Below are 17376 nucleotides of genomic sequence, written 5' to 3'. Positions count from 1 at the left end.
AGAGCCTTGAACAACCTTGTCAAGGTTCTAGTCTATTCCACTGCGGTTCTTAGCCATGACCCTATGTTCTATTGGCAACACACACCATTACAGTGTTTAAATTCTATTTTTAGTTGACCTTTACACAATTCTAACATTGACTATTCAGGAATAACATTTACCCCTGGCCAGAGCTAAGATAAATTTTTGGAAATGACCAATTAATGATTGATGATGTTTATACCTAGTGAAGGATTTTAGTGTATCTTGGACTTAGAAACTGGCATTGACTGATGGAGACCAGTGTGTGTGGGTGGGGGTGGGGGTGGGATTGAGCTATCACATATATTTTTATGTTTTCTTAAAAGAGCAGATTTTCTGTGCTTTCAAAACCTGCAGTTCACTATAGTAGGGTAGGAAGCTGAAGAGAATACAAATGGAAAATGGCTTGAGGGATAGTCATGTGTCTACAGGAAGGCTAGCCAAAGGGTCAGCTTATTCCTCAGCTTGGGGCAAGCTTTTAAAACATTCCCAACTCTACCTGTGTTATTCTTCAGCTTGACCTCAAACTAACTCTCTCTGTCTCCCTTTCTGTCTCCCTTTCTGTCTGTCTGTCTGTCTGTCTGTGTCTGTCTCTTGCCCTCCCCACCGTCTTTCCACCTCTCTCCCCCTCCATCCCTCTCCCTCCCTTCTCCCTCCCTCCTCCTCTCTCCTCCATCTCTCCCCCCTCTCTTCCCCAGCCCAGGCTGTCTTTAAACTCTGTGGATTGCTGTGGATGACCTTGAATTTCTCCTGCTTCTGCCTCCTGAATTCTGAGGTTACAGGCACACACGACTTCATTCTGTATTGCTTGAACTCAGGGTCATGTGTATGCTAGGCAAGCAATCTGCTAACTGAGCAGTATCTCCCAGCCCACACCCTTTCTCTTGGTGTATGAACTTGACCTCCTCACTTCTAATCGGTGGGATTGTTTCTTCACCTAGAGACATAGCTTGGTTGACATTCAGACCCCAATGAGCATGCCCGTTTTAAGGCTGCTCATCACGGACTCTTCTAGAAATGTATCCTAGTCTAGAAGTTTTGCTACATAGAGAAACTTTCTTTGAGGACAGCTGTCTGTAGCTACCTGCTCCCTACACATTCCTTATCTCTCCCAGGCACCCTAGTCTAGAAGTTTTGCTACATAGAGAAACTTTCTTTGAGGACAGCTGTCTGTAGCTACCTGCTCCCTACACATTCCTTATCTCTCCCAGGCACCCGAAACAAAAGCTCTTGTATACTTCATCGCCCAGAGACTCCAGTCACGTTCCATTTCCTCGCTGCCTTCTTGTCATGCTGAAATAGGATTTGTGATATCTAGAATATGTGCAAACTAAATAATATATGATGTGATGGATGGATTAGCATTCTAGGAAGTTTTAGAGCAATATTCAAATATTATGGTTTAATATGACAACGTTTCCTAGGAAGGGATTCTAAATCCACTTGGTAAAGCGGGGATAATCTCATCTGTGGAAGTGAATTTGGAAGGTCCTTAAATCCACGCCTACAACCTCTGTGCTTTGGAAGGCAGTGATCCCCATGTCCCCAGTGAATACTCCCGTGCCCTGTCCCCCACAGCTGAGGAATTCTTCCCAGGGCCATTCTGAAACATTCTTTCTATCTTGTGGCCCTAAATTGTACTGCTGGTGCATAAAAGACATCGCAACAAAACGGATCTGAATTTAAGGCCCTTACTTCCTGGGAAGGCAGACATTCCTTACATCCGCCTTGCTTTCAGTCAAGGTGACTGCGAAATCCCTCCAACTGGTGAATATCTATCTGCCTATCACAAAGGACCATCACCCCTTGGGGGACTGGTTCTACTTAATTGTTCTTGCAAGGATGCCTAGGGCTCACTCTATATTCTATAGAATATAGTCTAATTTTGCGGTAGAAGCCTACCTCAAGAGAGCAGGTAAGTGACGTCTTGCTGGACACCAGCAGGCATGGGAGCCGGTGTGAGGCTCTGCTAACCTGGCAGATTCATCGGGAACAGATGGACATCTGTGTGCTGCTGGGAGAGATTACACACATTCATTTGTTTTCCTCGACAGACTTACAAACACTGTGCCCTCCTCGTTTCACTGCCAAGGCCTTGACGGCTGAAGTGTTCAAAAGCACAGGGCAATAAGGAAACGCCAGCAGTGTTGGGTTTACAGACCTGAACTGTCACACACCTCGAGCTATGGGGACATGTCCTAAGCTTTGGCGCACAGAGCCTGCTAATTCTTCATAACCACACTTACGACCATCCTGTACTTTTAAGTCCCATAGGTAAAGATGGGTCAATATAAAGGCGATGTCATAGGGAGACAGCTTGGGTAGAAAGACAGTGGCATCGGTGAACATGCCATTCGTCCTCAAAGACTTCAGCCTGCCCCTTGACTCAGTTTGACCCTTGACCTCTGATTCTTGTATGGCAGGGTATTTATCCCCCGCCCCCATTCCCACCCCTGCGAACACAACATTTTCTGTTTACTTCAAACCATTAGTGATGCTTACCCCAAAGAATTCTCCAGAAGGACCTGTGGTCCCAGTCAGCAGTTCATTCATTTCAGGGGCTCGCCCAGTGGCGACACGGGTCTGGTACTAGTTGCCCTCACAGGGATGTCTCTGAACACAAAGTGACCAGACACACATACACACGCACACACACACACACACACGCACACACATACACACATCAAGGATGTGTGTGTATGTGTTCATCAAGGATGGTCATTGAAATTATACTTAACGGATTTATACTGTTAGCATTACCAAATTAGAAATCTGTTGATGCATGAGGGGAAGCTCATAGGAGTGCACGGAGCTCATGAGTGAGGCAGGAAGGACAGGGTCTGCACGGGTCTGCACCAGGTCATCGGCAGGTCCCGATATGCTAGGTCATAGTATGGCTTCCAGTTCAGTGTGTTGGTGGGATTCCTGAGTGTGCTAACAGTGGGCTTCTGATTCTCGTAATTTCTCTTTTCCTTCCGTTGGTTTGTCTGGTCCAACTTTGATGCGATGGTTTTACTTTATTATATTTTATTTGGTTATATTTTAATATTATCTCTTAGAAGCCCATTCTTTTCTAATGAGAGACAGAAAGGGAGTGAATCTGGATGGGAGGGGAAACGGGGAGGGACTAGGAGGAGTAGACGGAAGAGAAACAGTAATTGGGATAGATTAAATGAGAAAAAATCTATTTTCAACAAAAGGAAAATAATAATAAATTAGTAATAATAAATGAAATCTGTTGAAGAAAATGTTGGCAAGTGAAATGACTGTCCTCAAAGAGGAACAGATATTCTTTCCGGACTTAATGCAGACTTGATGTTGAAACTGGGTCTTAGCCACTAGCTTGCTGCTTGTTCTTGGGCAAGCTGCATCGGATCTCTGAGCCACTGGTTTCTTTGTGTGTGTGTGTGTATGTTTGTGTGTGTGTATGTGTATATATGTGTGTGTATGTGTGTGTGTATTTGTGTGTATGTGTGTGTTTGTGTGTGTGTATGTGTGTATGTGTGCGTTTATGTGTGTGTATGTTTGTGTGTGTTTGTGTATGTGTATGTGTGTATGTGTGTGTATGTGTGTATATGTGTATGTGTGTATGTGTGTGTATGTGTGTGTATGTGTATGTGTGTGTATGTGTATGTATGTGTGTGTATTTGTGTGTATGTGTTTGTTTGTGTGTGTGTATGTGTGTGTATGTGTATGTATGTGTATGTTTCTGTGTGTGTATGTGTGTGTGTTTGTGTGTGTGTTTGTGTGTGTATGTGTGTGTATTTGTGTGTATGTGTGTGCATATGTGTGTATGTGTGTGTATGTGTGTGTGCATATGTGTGTATGTGGTGTATGTGTGTATGTGTGTGTTGTGTGTATGTGTGTGTGCATATGTGTGTATGTGTGTATGTGTGTGTGCATGTGTGTGTATGTGTGTGTATGTGTGCATATGTGTGTATGTGTGTGCATATGTGTGTGTATGTGTGTGTTGTGTGTATGTGTGTGCATATGTGTGTGTGTGTATGTGTGTGTTGTGTGTGTGTTTGTGGGCCCAAGGCTATTGTTGGTGTCTTCTTCAATGGCTCTCCACTTTACACTGACCCACGGTCTCTTGTTGAACCTTGAGCTAGACAGCTGTCTGATGAGTCAGCTTGCTATGGATTCCTTGTCTCTGCCTCGTGAGCAACAGACTCACATTTGCCCCTTATGTGGTTTTCAGAGACCCAGATTCTGGTCCTCATGCTCCCATAACACTTTATCCAGCAAGTCATCTCCCCAGGTCCAGATTTCTTCAGAAATAGAAATGTGAGCCATTGACTTGTGTGGTAAACAGGCTAGGTGATAGAAGCCTTTCATTATTATAGATAATTAATATTCTTACTATTTGGGGGAATTTCTCTAGTGGTATGTATATCTAGTAGCCTAAGGCTTTCTTCCAGAGCCGAGTGATAAATATATTCTTTCCCAGTGTAATTTCCTAAATATGAAATGTGCTGTTTTCCCTCTACTCTGTACTAAAAGACTTGTTTGTGGTCATAGATAAAATGATACTATTGTTTTCTAAATATTATCTCTTTGCAAAGTAACTTTAATCGGGCTTAAACGAAACACAAGGAGATTTTGTTACCAAAATACAGGGTGTTCTTTTCATCCGATGCTGACCAACTTGAAATAAAATACAATGTCTGTTGGCAAAACTGAATCAGGTGATTCATGTTGTCACTGAGGCTGTTCACTATTGAAAAGGTGTGTGTGTGTGTGTGTGTGTGTGTGTGTGTGTGTGTGTGTGTGTGTGTTGCCTGACGGAACACAGCTCATGATCTTCCCTATGGCGGCCATCAAGAGCGATGGAGACTATTTCAAACACTGTGGATGATTGGAATAACCTATGTCATTACATGTGCTCTGTGGGATATTACGACATAAAACCTTTGTAAAGGTAGTCTCTGATGTCACATTTCATGCCTCTAACTCATGCTGATAAAGTGTCAGTATGGACGGCTTATATACCTCTGTGCTTTAAAGTTCACTCGAGTATCCTCGTGTGGAGGATGCTCATCTCTTTATGTGCACATGCGTACGAAGACTGATGCTGAATGCTGTCCCGATTAGCTGGACTGGCTGACCGGCAAGTCCTGGGGATCCCCCTGGTCCTACCACCCCAGCATCGGGACCACAGGCAGCACATGCTGTTAGCGTTGGCATTTTACATGGCGGTTGGGGACTCTGAATCCAGGTCCTCATGCATGCATGGCCAACATTTCCCCTGGCCCACAACTTATGTATGTTACATACACATGATATATGTCTCTCAGCAAGAGTCACATTCTGCATTGACAGCATCAATTATAAATGGATCCTCAAGTGCGTTAAATGTTTATGTGACTATTTTATTTATTGTTACTGATTTGCACATGTTCAGGACCCACAGGCCACAGCATGCACGTAGAAGTCAGAGGAAACGTGGGGTTGGTTTGTTCTCTCAACCTGCTGGGAATGAAACTTAGGGTGTCTGGTTTGCATAGCAAACACGTTTTACCTGCCAACTCGCCAGCCTGCAAATATGCTTTTATTTTCATGTGTAGAACTCCTCTTCAAAACTCAGTACTGAGGGAAAAAGAATTCACCATTTTCGTATGGCATTTTACAGTTTGGAAATAGTTTCAAAAATTTGCTTCTGAAAATACTCTAAAGTAGTCCAGGAAAATATTACCTACTCAGAAAATATTGAAGATCCAATAAATGAAATGATGTCCTATGGACTGGTAAAACAGCATTGGCATAGCTTTGCCACCTGCCAATCAGTTTATTCCAACCGCACAGAGCCAGCTCCCTGACAGTTTGATTAATTGTCAGTCTCCGGGTGAGAATGTTTTACAGAGTGTAGAGAGAGATTTGATTCATTTCCCCAGCCTAGCTCATGGGTTCTTCAGAGCTCAGTCAATACTTGCTGAACAAAGGCATCTGTGGAGAGAGAGAGAGAGAGAGAGAGAGAGAGAGAGAGAGAGAGAGAGAGCGCTATTGTACAGAAATGAACACAGAAAATCAACAGGGTTGACCTGATACAGAGAGGCCGGTGATGGTGAGCTCAGCATACACTTTAGCCAGGATGCTCCCAGAGGGAGAGGGTTGTTACTTAAAATTACGTGGAGACAGCAGGTGTGAATCGGTAGCCTCTCAGGGAAAGTGGGTGCTTGGTCAACCTATATGCAGCGGTATTAGTAAAAAGAAAAAAAAAAGCAAGAACCAAGATGAATATCTGCCTTGGGAGATTAAAAATAAAACACAGTGGGCTCATTGGCTCCTTCCTCTCACACTGGAGTTAGTGCTCCCCCAAGGCAAGCACCCTCTGGGCCTTACCTCTTCACTTCCTGGTGCTCGATAGGTGCTCAGTAAGTGAATTGGTGCGGTGTGCTCGTTGACATTTAGATGCTGTGAGCTGTTCTGTTGTTGCTTAGATGCCACAAAATGAGCAGGTTTACAACAAAGCCTAAAATACCACCTGGACCCACTAAACCTCCTCCCTCACCCCTGCGTCCCTGTCAAGCTGAGAAACCATTTATCGGTTGGCATGCTAAGAACTGGGGAGCCAGCATTAATGCTGCTACTGACTGCTGTTCCTCCTCCCCCTCTCCCTCCTCCCTCCCTTCCCCCTCCTCCCCCTCCTCCTTCTCTCCTTCCTCCTGCTTCTTCCCTCCTTCCCTTCCTCCCCTTCTTCCTCTATGTTTTATCTTCTCTCTCTTTTTTTTTTTTTACTGTTTTTCTTTAAGCTAATTAGCTTCTCGCCTCTCTAAACTCTATTCATGAAACTTTGGCTCATTTCTGCTGCTACTGTTATGGCCTTCATGGAAGACTTGCAAGGAAGACCTTAACTGTCCTGTAGGGATAATCTCTTGTGTGCAGTGTGGAAACATCACCTGCCAATTAAAATCTGATGGCCAATAAGGTGAGACATGAGTAGATGGTGGGACACCCGCAGAGGGAGAGGGAGAGGGAGAGGGAGAGGGAGAAGGGGGAGAGGGAGGAGAGGGAGAGGGAGAGGGAGAGGGAGAGGGAGAGGGAGAGGGAGAGGGAGAGGGAGAGGGAGAGGGAGAGGGAGAGGGAGAAGGGGGAGAGGGAGGAGAGGGAGAGGGAGAGGGAGAGGGAGAGGGAGAGGGAGAGGGAGAGGGAGAAGGGGGAGGGAGAGGGAGAGGGAGAAGGAGGAGAGGGAGAGGGAGAGGGAGAGGGAGAAGGGGGAGGGAGAGGGAGAGGGAGAAGGAGGAGAGGGAGAGGGAGAGGGAGAGGGAGAGGGAGAGGGAGAGGGAGAGGGAGAGGGAGAGGGAGAGGGAGAGGGAGAGGGAGAGGGAGAGGGAGAGGGAGAAGGGGGAGGGAGAGGGAGAGGGAGAGGGAGAGGGAGAAGGAGGAGAGGGAGAGGGAGAGGGAGAGGGAGAGGGAGAGGGAGAGGGAGAGGGAGAGGGAGAGGGAGAACTCTGAGAAATAGTCAGGTAGGAAGATTTCACCATCGAGACATTGAGATGCGGAGAAAGTTGGACATGTGAAGCCCAGGAGAGGAAACCAGCCGTGTGGCAGACATTGACTAGTATAAACAGGATGATTGAGTTACGAGCTAGTCAGGGTTGCTCTTCAGGAACTGGGGTGCAGGTGGAGAAGCCCACGGTCACACTCTCCTTGTTTGCCCGACACTGGAGAGTTAACTAGACCTTTAAATGCCAAAGTCGGAACATTTCCAGGCAAACCGCAGAGGCTGGTTCCTTAGGTCAAGACCATATCATTTCTTGCCTGGTCTATGGTGAGTAGTGTCTTTGTCTCTTGTCCTGTTTCCTACAGTGTATTCCAACACTGCTGCCAAAATATTCTTTGTGAGGAAGAACCAGATCCTATTTCTGGTGAAAATCCTTCAGCAAACTACCACGTTGATCGGGCTCTCACCACCAGTCTTATCCTTGGCCGCTCCCCTGTTTCTTCGCGTCCCTAAGAGTATACACTCTGCTCTCTCAGAGTCATACACACGAGGTTACTGGTTATGAATTGGGCAGCCACCGTACAGGCAATGGGGATCAAACTCAGGGCCTCCTGCATGCTGTGCAAACTCTCTTCCGTTTAACTCTGTCATCACCCTATAATTTTACCCTTCAAAGCCCTGCCCGAGACGATATGAGTCATTGGGTCCAGGTGGCTTTATTTAGGTCAGTGGCTCTCAGCATTCATTTTGTGGTAGAATCACCTGGGGGAAACTTTAAATGACCCTTAAGTCCGTGCCACGTCAATTCATTTCCTGTCTGTCTATGAGACTAAGCATTATAGAGTTTGTGAGCACATGTGTGATCTTTGTGTGTGGCGTGTGCACACATGTGAAGATGTACATGTATGTAATCTGAAGGAGGATGTCAGGGGCCTGCTGTAGCGCTCTTTGTTGTATAACTTTGAGGAAGGGTCCCTCACTAAGCCTGGAGCAGTCACTAAACTCCAGCAATCCTCCTGTCTCACTCCACCCTGCACAGTGCTGGGGTTAAGAATGCTCTTGGGGTCATAACCAACCTTTTATATGCGGGTGCTGGGATTTGAACTTACACAGCAAGCTCTCTGATCCGTCTCTAAAGCTCCAAGGCAATTTAAGTTCCTTATTGAGCAGCCTAGGGTGAGACCCTATGACTCTCCCCAATCCCTATGGCCCTGTTTTTATCCCTCCCACAAGAGGCTTCATCTCTCTGCATCCCAGAGAGTTAAACATTACTGTCACGTGTCCCTGGCTTGCACTTCTCCTGTTAATTTGGGGAGAGGTGAGCAAGAGAGGACATTCCTGACATTGCTCCACTATGTTAATTATCGCTTTGCTGCCTCGATGAGATGCCTGAGGCAGGCTCCTTTATAAAGGCAAAAAGTTTGCTTTGGGGCTTTGAGTCACAGCTCTAGAGGCACAAAGTCCAAACAATATTATGTAGGCTCTGGCAAAGCCCCTTTGCGCTATCTCATGGCAGACGCGTGTGTGTGTTGCATATCACGTGGCCTCTTTCTCCTCATAAACTACCAGGATACATGGGCTCCAGCCCAATGACTTTAATCACGTCTCAAAGCACTCACCTACAACTTTAATTTTTTTCAGAGTCTATTTTTTTTTTTTCGGAGCTGGGGACCGAACTCAGGGCCTTGCACATGCTAGGCAAGCGCTCTACCACTGAGCTAAATCCCCAACCCCCCAGAATCTATTTTTAATGATAGTTCCTAAATGTAGCCCACTTGTAGCCCTCTTTTGCAGCCCACTGCCCACCAGAGGTAGTGGGAAAGAAAGGATACAGGGGCAGGGAAAGTGGACCTGTTTAGAAAGGTTCTTTGGAGCAACTCCCACCTGTGTTGTCTGGAAATCCGCAGTTCAGTTCACGAGTCAGCAGCGGCAGCTCGATCCACTCACATACACCTCACGGACACATCAGCGGTCCATTTTGGTAGAGTCGGGATAGCAAACATATCGACAGTGATGGTACCACCTAGCAGCCAGGCCTCAGCCTCGGCTCGGGTCAGCAGCAGGAGGGACCAGCAGGAAAGCAGAAGTTCTCAGCTGTGCTTCTCTTAGGGAAGTAAAGATCAGCAAAGTCCCGAGACCCCCAAGCGTTGCACAGCTAGCTCTATAAGCAAGCCTAACTCAGCCGCCATCGCTGTCTATGAGTCCCATTTACAGCCCCCAAACATCATGTGTCCGCCATGGGTCTCACCTCACCACATGCATCTGTCTCAGCTGACAGCACTCTGCCAGTCAGCCCCAGTCCCCAGAAGTGGCAAGAAACAGCAGCACACCACCAGCAGTGTTTTGGTGCGTTTCTCTCTATGGAGTCCTGACAAGCGCAGCTCAACTATGTAATGTAAGGGGAACCAATACAAGCGTGTTGTTAGCAAAGAGTCCTCCATCACGTGTACGTGTCCTTTCACCCGTGTCTGCTTCACGGAAACTCTCTTTCACGTGTTTGCCCCAGCAGAACACCACCCAACCGACTTTCCACAGAACCCTTGTTTCCACATCACTGCCCCCTCACAACCACCACCACAAGTCGACATTCAATCTTAATAGTATTACATTTTACTTTACTTTTATTTATTTATTTTATGTGGGCGAGGGTACGTACATTCATGCCACTGTGTGAGAAGGTCAGAGGAAAACAAACCAGGTTGTGATGTCGAGGCGAAGGCCCTTTCTCCTGGTGTCATTTTTGCACAACCTTAACTACCATTAACGTAAGATTTGGGGTTTAAACTCTGCATGCATCTGGGGAATCAAGTCGTATCCAAATATTCACCATGCCTTTGTCAAAAATAAGAGGGATGCGTCTTCCTCCTCCACCTCCTCCCATGTTCCCCAGTTAATTCATCACCTCTCCTATATTTAGTTTTTGAGACTAACCCCCTCATCCCTGTCCCCGTGAGTTCATGTTCACACATGCACACACACACACACACACACACACACACACACACACACACCTATATTTATTTTTGAGGTGCATCTGTCTGTCTGTCTGTCTGTCTGTAGTTTGATTAGTGTTTTCCTTATTTAAATGTGTTTGGGGTTGACCCCTAAGGATTTGGGTCTCATTCCTGAAACAAAATGAAGATTACCCAGTTCTCAAGAGGGGGTTGGTCTAGGATGGCTACTCACTTGCTTTTCCGACCTGCAGAGAGCCTAAGTGAAAGCTCACGGCCCACCAGTGCTCAGAGGTAGATTGGAGGTGAGTTTCGTGAGTTTCAGTGGTGTTCGATGACGGCTTTGCAAGCCTAGCCAGGACTAAGAGTTTTGCAAAGAAAGCATCAGGCAGCAAATGAAGACCTCCCCATCTGGGCTATAAGGAAATATGGGGCAGGGAAGCAACTGACAAAGAGGAAGGAAGGGGACCATCACCATGTAAGCTCATAAATTAACCCTGTTGGCCCAGCATCCATACCCCGGGGGCAGATCGTGTTAGCCTTTCCTTTATTGTGGTGTGCTCTGTCTTCCTCATTGACTTGATTACTAAACGTTATGACTTTTTTTTTTTTTTTTTTTTTTTTTTTTATTAACTTGAGTATTTCTTATATACATTTCAAGTGTTATTCCCTTTCCCGGTTTCCGGGCAAACATCCCCCTCCCCCCTCCCCTTCCTTATGGGTGTTCCCCTCCCAACCCTCCCCCCATTGCCGCCCTCCCCCCATAGACTAGTTCACTGGGGGTTCAGTCTTAGCAGGACCCAGAGCTTCCCCTTCCACTGGTGCTCTTACTAGGATATTCATTGCTACCTATGGGGTCAGAGTCCAGGGTCAGTCCATGTATAGTCTTTAGGTAGTGGCTTAGTCCCTGAAAGCTCTGGTTGCTTGGCATTGTTGTACTTTTGGGGTCTCGAGTCCCTTCAAGCTCTTCCAGTTCTTTCTCTGATTCCTTCAATAGGGGACCTATTCTCAGTTCAGTGGTTTGCTGCTGGCATTCGCCTCTATATTTGCTGTATTCTGGCTGTGTCTCTCAGGAGCGATCTACATCCGGCTCCTGTCGGTCTGCACTTCTTTGCTTCATCCATCTTGTCTAATTGGGTGGCTGTATATGTATGGGCCACATGTGGGGCAGGCTCTGAATGGGTGTTCGTTCAGTCTCTGTTTTAATCTTTGCCTCTCCCTTCCCTGCCAAGGGTATTCTTTTTCCTCATTTAAAGAAGGAGTGAAGCATTCACATTTTGATCATCCGTCTTGAGTTTCGTTTGTTCTAGGGATCTAGGGTAATTCAAGCATTTGGGCTAATAGCCACTTATCAATGAGTGCATACCATGTATGTCTTTCTGTGATTGGGTTAGCTCACTCAGGATGATATTTTCCAGTTCCAACCATTTGCCTACGAATTTCATAAACTCGTTGTTTTTGATAGCTGAGTAATATTCCATTGTGTAGATGTACCACATTTTCTGTATCCATTCCTCTGTTGAAGGGCATCTGGGTTCTTTCCAGCTTCTGGCTATTATAAATAAGGCTGCGATGAACATAGTGGAGCACGTGTCTCTTTTATATGTTGAGGCATCTTTTGGGTATATGCCCAAGAGAGGTATAGCTGGATCCTCAGGCAGTTCAATGTCCAATTTTCTGAGGAACCTCCACACTGATTTCCAGAATGGTTTTACCAGTCTGCAATCCCACCAACAATGGAGGAGTGTTCCTCTTTCTCCACATCCTCGCCAGCATCTGCTGTCACCTGAGTTTTTGATCTTAGCCAATCGCACTGGTGTGAGGTGAAATCTCAGGGTTGTTTTGATTTGCATTTCCCTTATGACTAAAGATGTTGAACATTTCTTTAGGTGTTTCTCCGCCATTCGGCATTCCTCAGCTGTGAATTCTTTGTTTAGCTCTGAACCCCATTTTTTAATAGGGTTATTTGTTTCCCTGCGGTCTAACTTCTTGAGTTCTTTGTATATTTTGGATATAAGGCCTCTATCTGTTGTAGGATTGGTAAAGATCTTTTCCCAATCTGTTGGTTGCCGTTTTGTCCTAACCACAGTGTCCTTTGCCTTACAGAAGCTTTGCAGTTTTATGAGATCCCATTTGTCGATTCTTGATCTTAGAGCATAAGCCATTGGTGTTTTGTTCAGGAAATTTTTTCCAGTGCCCATGTGTTCCAGATGCTTCCCTAGTTTTTCTTCTATTAGTTTGAGTGTGTCTGGTTTGATGTGGAGGTCCTTGATCCACTTGGACTTAAGCTTTGTACAGGGTGATAAGCATGGATCGATCTGCATTCTTCTACATGTTGCCCTCCAGTTGAACCAGCACCATTTGCTGAAAATGCTATCTTTTTTCCATTGGATGGTTTTGGCTCCTTTGTCAAAAATCAAGTGACCATAGGTGTGTGGGTTCATTTCTGGGTCTTCAATTCTATTCCATTGGTCTATCTGTCTGTCTCTGTACCAATACCATGCAGTTTTTATCACTATTGCTCTGTAATACTGCTTGAGTTCAGGGATAGTGATTCCCCCTGAAGTCCTTTTATTGTTGAGGATAGCTTTAGCTATCCTGGGTTTTTTGTTATTCCAGATGAATTTGCAAATTGTTCTGTCTAACTCTTTGAAGAATTGGATTGGTATTTTGATGGGGATTGCATTGAATCTGTAGATTGCTTTTGGTAAAATGGCCATTTTTACTATATTAATCCTGCCAATCCATGAGCATGGGAGATCTTTCCATCTTCTGAGGTCTTCTTCAATTTCTTTCTTCAGTGTCTTGAAGTTCTTATTGTACAGATCTTTTACTTGCTTGGTTAAAGTCACACCGAGGTACTTTATATTATTTGGGTCTATTATGAAGGGTGTCGTTTCCCTAATTTCTTTCTCGGCTTGTTTCTCTTTTGTATAGAGGAAGGCAACTGATTTATTTGAGTTAATTTTATACCCAGCCACTTTGCTGAAGTTGTTTATCAGCTTTAGTAGTTCTCTGGTGGAACTTTTGGGATCACTTAAATATACTATCATGTCATCTGCAAATAGTGATATTTTGACCTCTTCTTTTCCGATCTGTATCCCTTTGATCTCCTTTTGTTGTCTGATTGCTCTGGCTAGAACTTCAAGAACTATATTGAATAAGTAGGGAGAGAGTGGGCAGCCTTGTCTAGTCCCTGATTTTAGTGGGATTGCTTCAAGTTTCTCTCCATTTAGTTTAATGTTAGCAACTGGTTTGCTGTATATGGCTTTTACTATGTTTAGGTATGGGCCTTGAATTCCTATTCTTTCTAGGACTTTTATCATGAAGGGGTGTTGAATTTTGTCAAATGCTTTCTCAGCATCTAATGAAATGATCATGTGGTTCTGTTCTTTCAGTTTGTTTATATAATGGATCACATTGATGGTTTTCCGTATATTAAACCATCCCTGCATGCCTGGGATGAAGCCTACTTGATCATGGTGGATGATTGTTTTGATGTGCTCTTGAATTCGGTTTGCCAGAATTTTATTGAGTATTTTTGCGTCGATATTCATAAGGGAAATTGGTCTGAAGTTCTCTTTCTTTGTTGTGTCTTTGTGTGGTTTAGGTATAAGAGTAATTGTGGCTTCGTAGAAGGAATTCGGTAGGGCTCCATCTGTTTCAATTTTGTGGAATAGTTTGGATAATATTGGTATGAGGTCTTCTATGAAGGTTTGATAGAATTCTGCACTAAACCCGTCTGGACCTGGGCTCTTTTTGGTTGGGAGACCTTTAATGACTGCTTCTATTTCCTTAGGAGTTATGGGGTTGTTTAACTGGTTTATCTGTTCCTGATTTAACTTCGATACCTGGTATCTGTCTAGGAAATTGTCCATTTCCTGAAGATTTTCAAATTTTGTTGAATATAGGTTTTTATAGTAAGATCTGATGATTTTTTGAATTTCCTCCGAATCTGTAGTTATGTCTCCCTTTTCATTTCTGATTTTGTTAATTTGGACACACTCTCTGTGTCCTCTCGTTAGTCTGGCTAAGGGTTTATCTATCTTGTTGATTTTCTCAAAGAACCAACTTTTGGTTCTGTTGATTCTTTCTATGGTCCTTTTTGTTTCTACTTGGTTGATTTCAGCTCTGAGTTTGATTATTTCCTGCCTTCTACTCCTCCTGGGTGTATTTGCTTCTTTTTGTTCTAGAGCTTTTAGGTGTGCTGTCAAGCTGCTGACATATGCTCTTTCCTGTTTCTTTCTGCAGGCACTCAGCGCTATGAGTTTTCCTCTTAGCACAGCTTTCATTGTGTCCCATAAGTTTGAGTATGTTGTATCTTCATTTTCATTAAATTCTAAAAAGTTTTTAATTTCTTTCTTTATTTCTTCCTTGACCAGGTTATCATTGAGTAGAGCATTGTTCAATTTCCACGTATATGTGGGCATTCTTCCCTTATTATTATTGAAGACCAGTTTTAGGCCGTGGTGGTCCGATAGCACGCATGGGATTATTTCTATCTTTCTGTACCTGTTGAGGCCCGTTTTTTGACCAATTATATGGTCAATTTTGGAGAAAGTACCATGAGGAGCTGAGAAGAAGGTATATCCTTTTGCTTTAGGATAGAATGTTCTATAAATATCCGTTAAGTCCATTTGGCTCATGACTTCTCTTAGTCTGTCTACATCACTGTTTAATTTCTGTTTCCATGATCTGTCCATTGATGAGAGTGGGGTGTTGAAATCTCCCACTATTATTGTGTGAGGTGCAATGTGTGTTTTGAGCTTTAGTAAGGTTTCTTTTACGTATGTAGGTGCCCTTGTATTTGGGGCATAGATATTTAGGATTGAGAGTTCATCTTGGTGGATTTTTCCTTTGATGAATATGAAGTGTCCTTCCTTATCTTTTTTGATGACTTTTAGTTGGAAATTGATTTTATTTGATATTAGAATGGCTACTCCAGCTTGCTTCTTCTGACCATTTGCTTGGAAAGTTGTTTTCCAGCCTTTCACTCTGAGGTAGTGTCTGTCTTTGTCTCTGAGGTGTGTTTCCTGTAGGCAGCAGAATGCAGGGTCCTCATTGCGTATCCAGTTTGTTAATCTATGTCTTTTTATTGGGGAGTTGAGGCCATTGATATTGAGAGATATTAAGGAATAGTGATTATTGCTTCCCGTTATATTCATATTTGGATGTGAGGTTATGTTTGTGTGCTTTCATTCTCTTTGTTTTGTTGCCAAGACGATTAGTTTCTTGCTTCTTCTAGGGTATAGCTTGCCTCCTTATGTTGGGCTTTACCATTTATTATCCTTTGTAGTGCTGGATTTGTAGAAAGATATTGTGTAAATTTGGTTTTGTCATGGAATATCTTGGTTTCTCCATCAATGTTAATTGAGAGTTTTGCTGGATACAGTAACCTGGGCTGGCATTTGTGTTCTCTTAGTGTCTGTATGACATCAGTCCAGGATCTTCTGGCCTTCATAGTTTCTGGCGAGAAGTCTGGTGTGATTCTGATAGGTCTCCCTTTATATGTTACTTGACCTTTTTCCCTTACTGCTTTTAATATTCTTTCTTTATTTTGTGCGTTTGGTGTTTTGACAATTATGTGACGGGAGGTGTTTCTTTTCTGGTCCAATCTATTTGGAGTTCTGTAGGCTTCTTGTATGTCTATGGGTATCTCTTTTTTTAGGTTAGGGAAGTTTTCTTCTATGATTTTGTTGAAGATATTTACTGGTCCTTTGAGCTGGGAGTCTTCACTCTCTTCTATACCTATTATCCTTAGGTTTGATCTTCTCATTGAGTCCTGGATTTCCTGTATGTTTTGGACCAGTAGCTTTTTCCGCTTTACATTATCTTTGACAGTTGAGTCAATGATTTCTATGGAATCTTCTGCTCCTGAGATTCTCTCTTCCATCTCTTGTATTCTGTTGGTGAAGCTTGTATCTACAGCTCCTTGTCTCTTCTTTTGGTTTTCTATATCCAGGGTTGTTTCCATGTGTTCTTTCTTGATTGCTTCTATTTCCATTTTTAATTCCTTCAACTGTTTGATTGTGTTTTCCTGGAATTCTTTCAGGGATTTTTGCGATTCCTCTCTGTAGGCTTTTACTTGTTTATTAATGTTTTCCTGTGCTTCCCTAAGTGTGTTCATGTCTTTCTTGAAGTCCTCCAGCATCATGATCAAATATGATTTTGAAACTAGATCTTGCTTTTCTGGTGTGTTTGGATATTCCATGTTTGTTTTGGTGGGAGAATTGGGCTCCGATGATGGCATGTAGTCTTGGTTTCTGTTGCTTGGGTTCCTGCGCTTGCCTCTCGCCATCAGATTATCTCTAGTGTTACTTTGTTCTGCTGTTTCTGACAGTGGCTAGACTGTCCTATAAGCCTGTGTGTCAGGAGTGCTGTAGACCTGTTTTCCTCTCTTTCAGTCAGTTATGGGGACAGAGTGTTCTGCTTTCGGGCGTGTAGTTTTTCCTCTCTACAGGTCTTCAGCTGTTCCTGTGGGCCTGTGTCTTGAGGTCACCAGGCAGCTTTCTTGCAGCAGAAAATTTGGTCTTACCTGTGGTCCCGAGGCTCAGGTTTGCTCGTGGGGTGCTGCCCAGGGGCTCTCTGCAGCGGCAGCAACCAGGAAGACCTGTGCCGCCCCTTCCAGGAGCTTCAGTGCACCAGGGTTCCAGATGGTCTTTGGCTTTTTCCTCTGGCGTCCGAGATGTGTGTGCAGGGAGCAGTCTCTTCTGGTTTCCCAGGCTTGTCCGCCTCTCTGAAGGTTTAGCTCTCCCTCCCACGGGATTTGGGTGCAGAGAACTGTTTATCCGGTCTGTTTCCTTCAGGGTCCGGCGGGGTCCTGCCGCTCCTGGGCCCTCCCCCACGGGAGCCCAGAGGCCTTATACAGTTTCCTCTTGGGCCAGGGATGTGGGCAGGGGTGAGCAGTGTTGGTGGTCTCTTCCGCTCTGCAGCCTCAGGAGTGCCCACCTGACCAGGCGG

At 44.5% G+C, this 17376-nt stretch overlaps 1 protein-coding gene across 2 annotated transcripts in view; it reads left to right on the top strand.

The window, feature by feature from the left end:
* The window catches only part of Fam107b (family with sequence similarity 107, member B), a 206371-nt gene that overhangs the window by 26665 nt on the left and 162330 nt on the right, over positions 1–17376 (top strand). The gene's annotated exons all lie outside the window — the stretch shown is intronic.

This window comes from Rattus norvegicus, chromosome 17 (assembly GCF_036323735.1).
Source record: "Rattus norvegicus strain BN/NHsdMcwi chromosome 17, GRCr8, whole genome shotgun sequence".
Lineage (NCBI taxonomy): Eukaryota > Metazoa > Chordata > Mammalia > Rodentia > Muridae > Rattus > Rattus norvegicus.
Note: the sequence above shows the minus strand (reverse complement) of the source record. Positions and strands in the feature narration are given on the sequence as shown.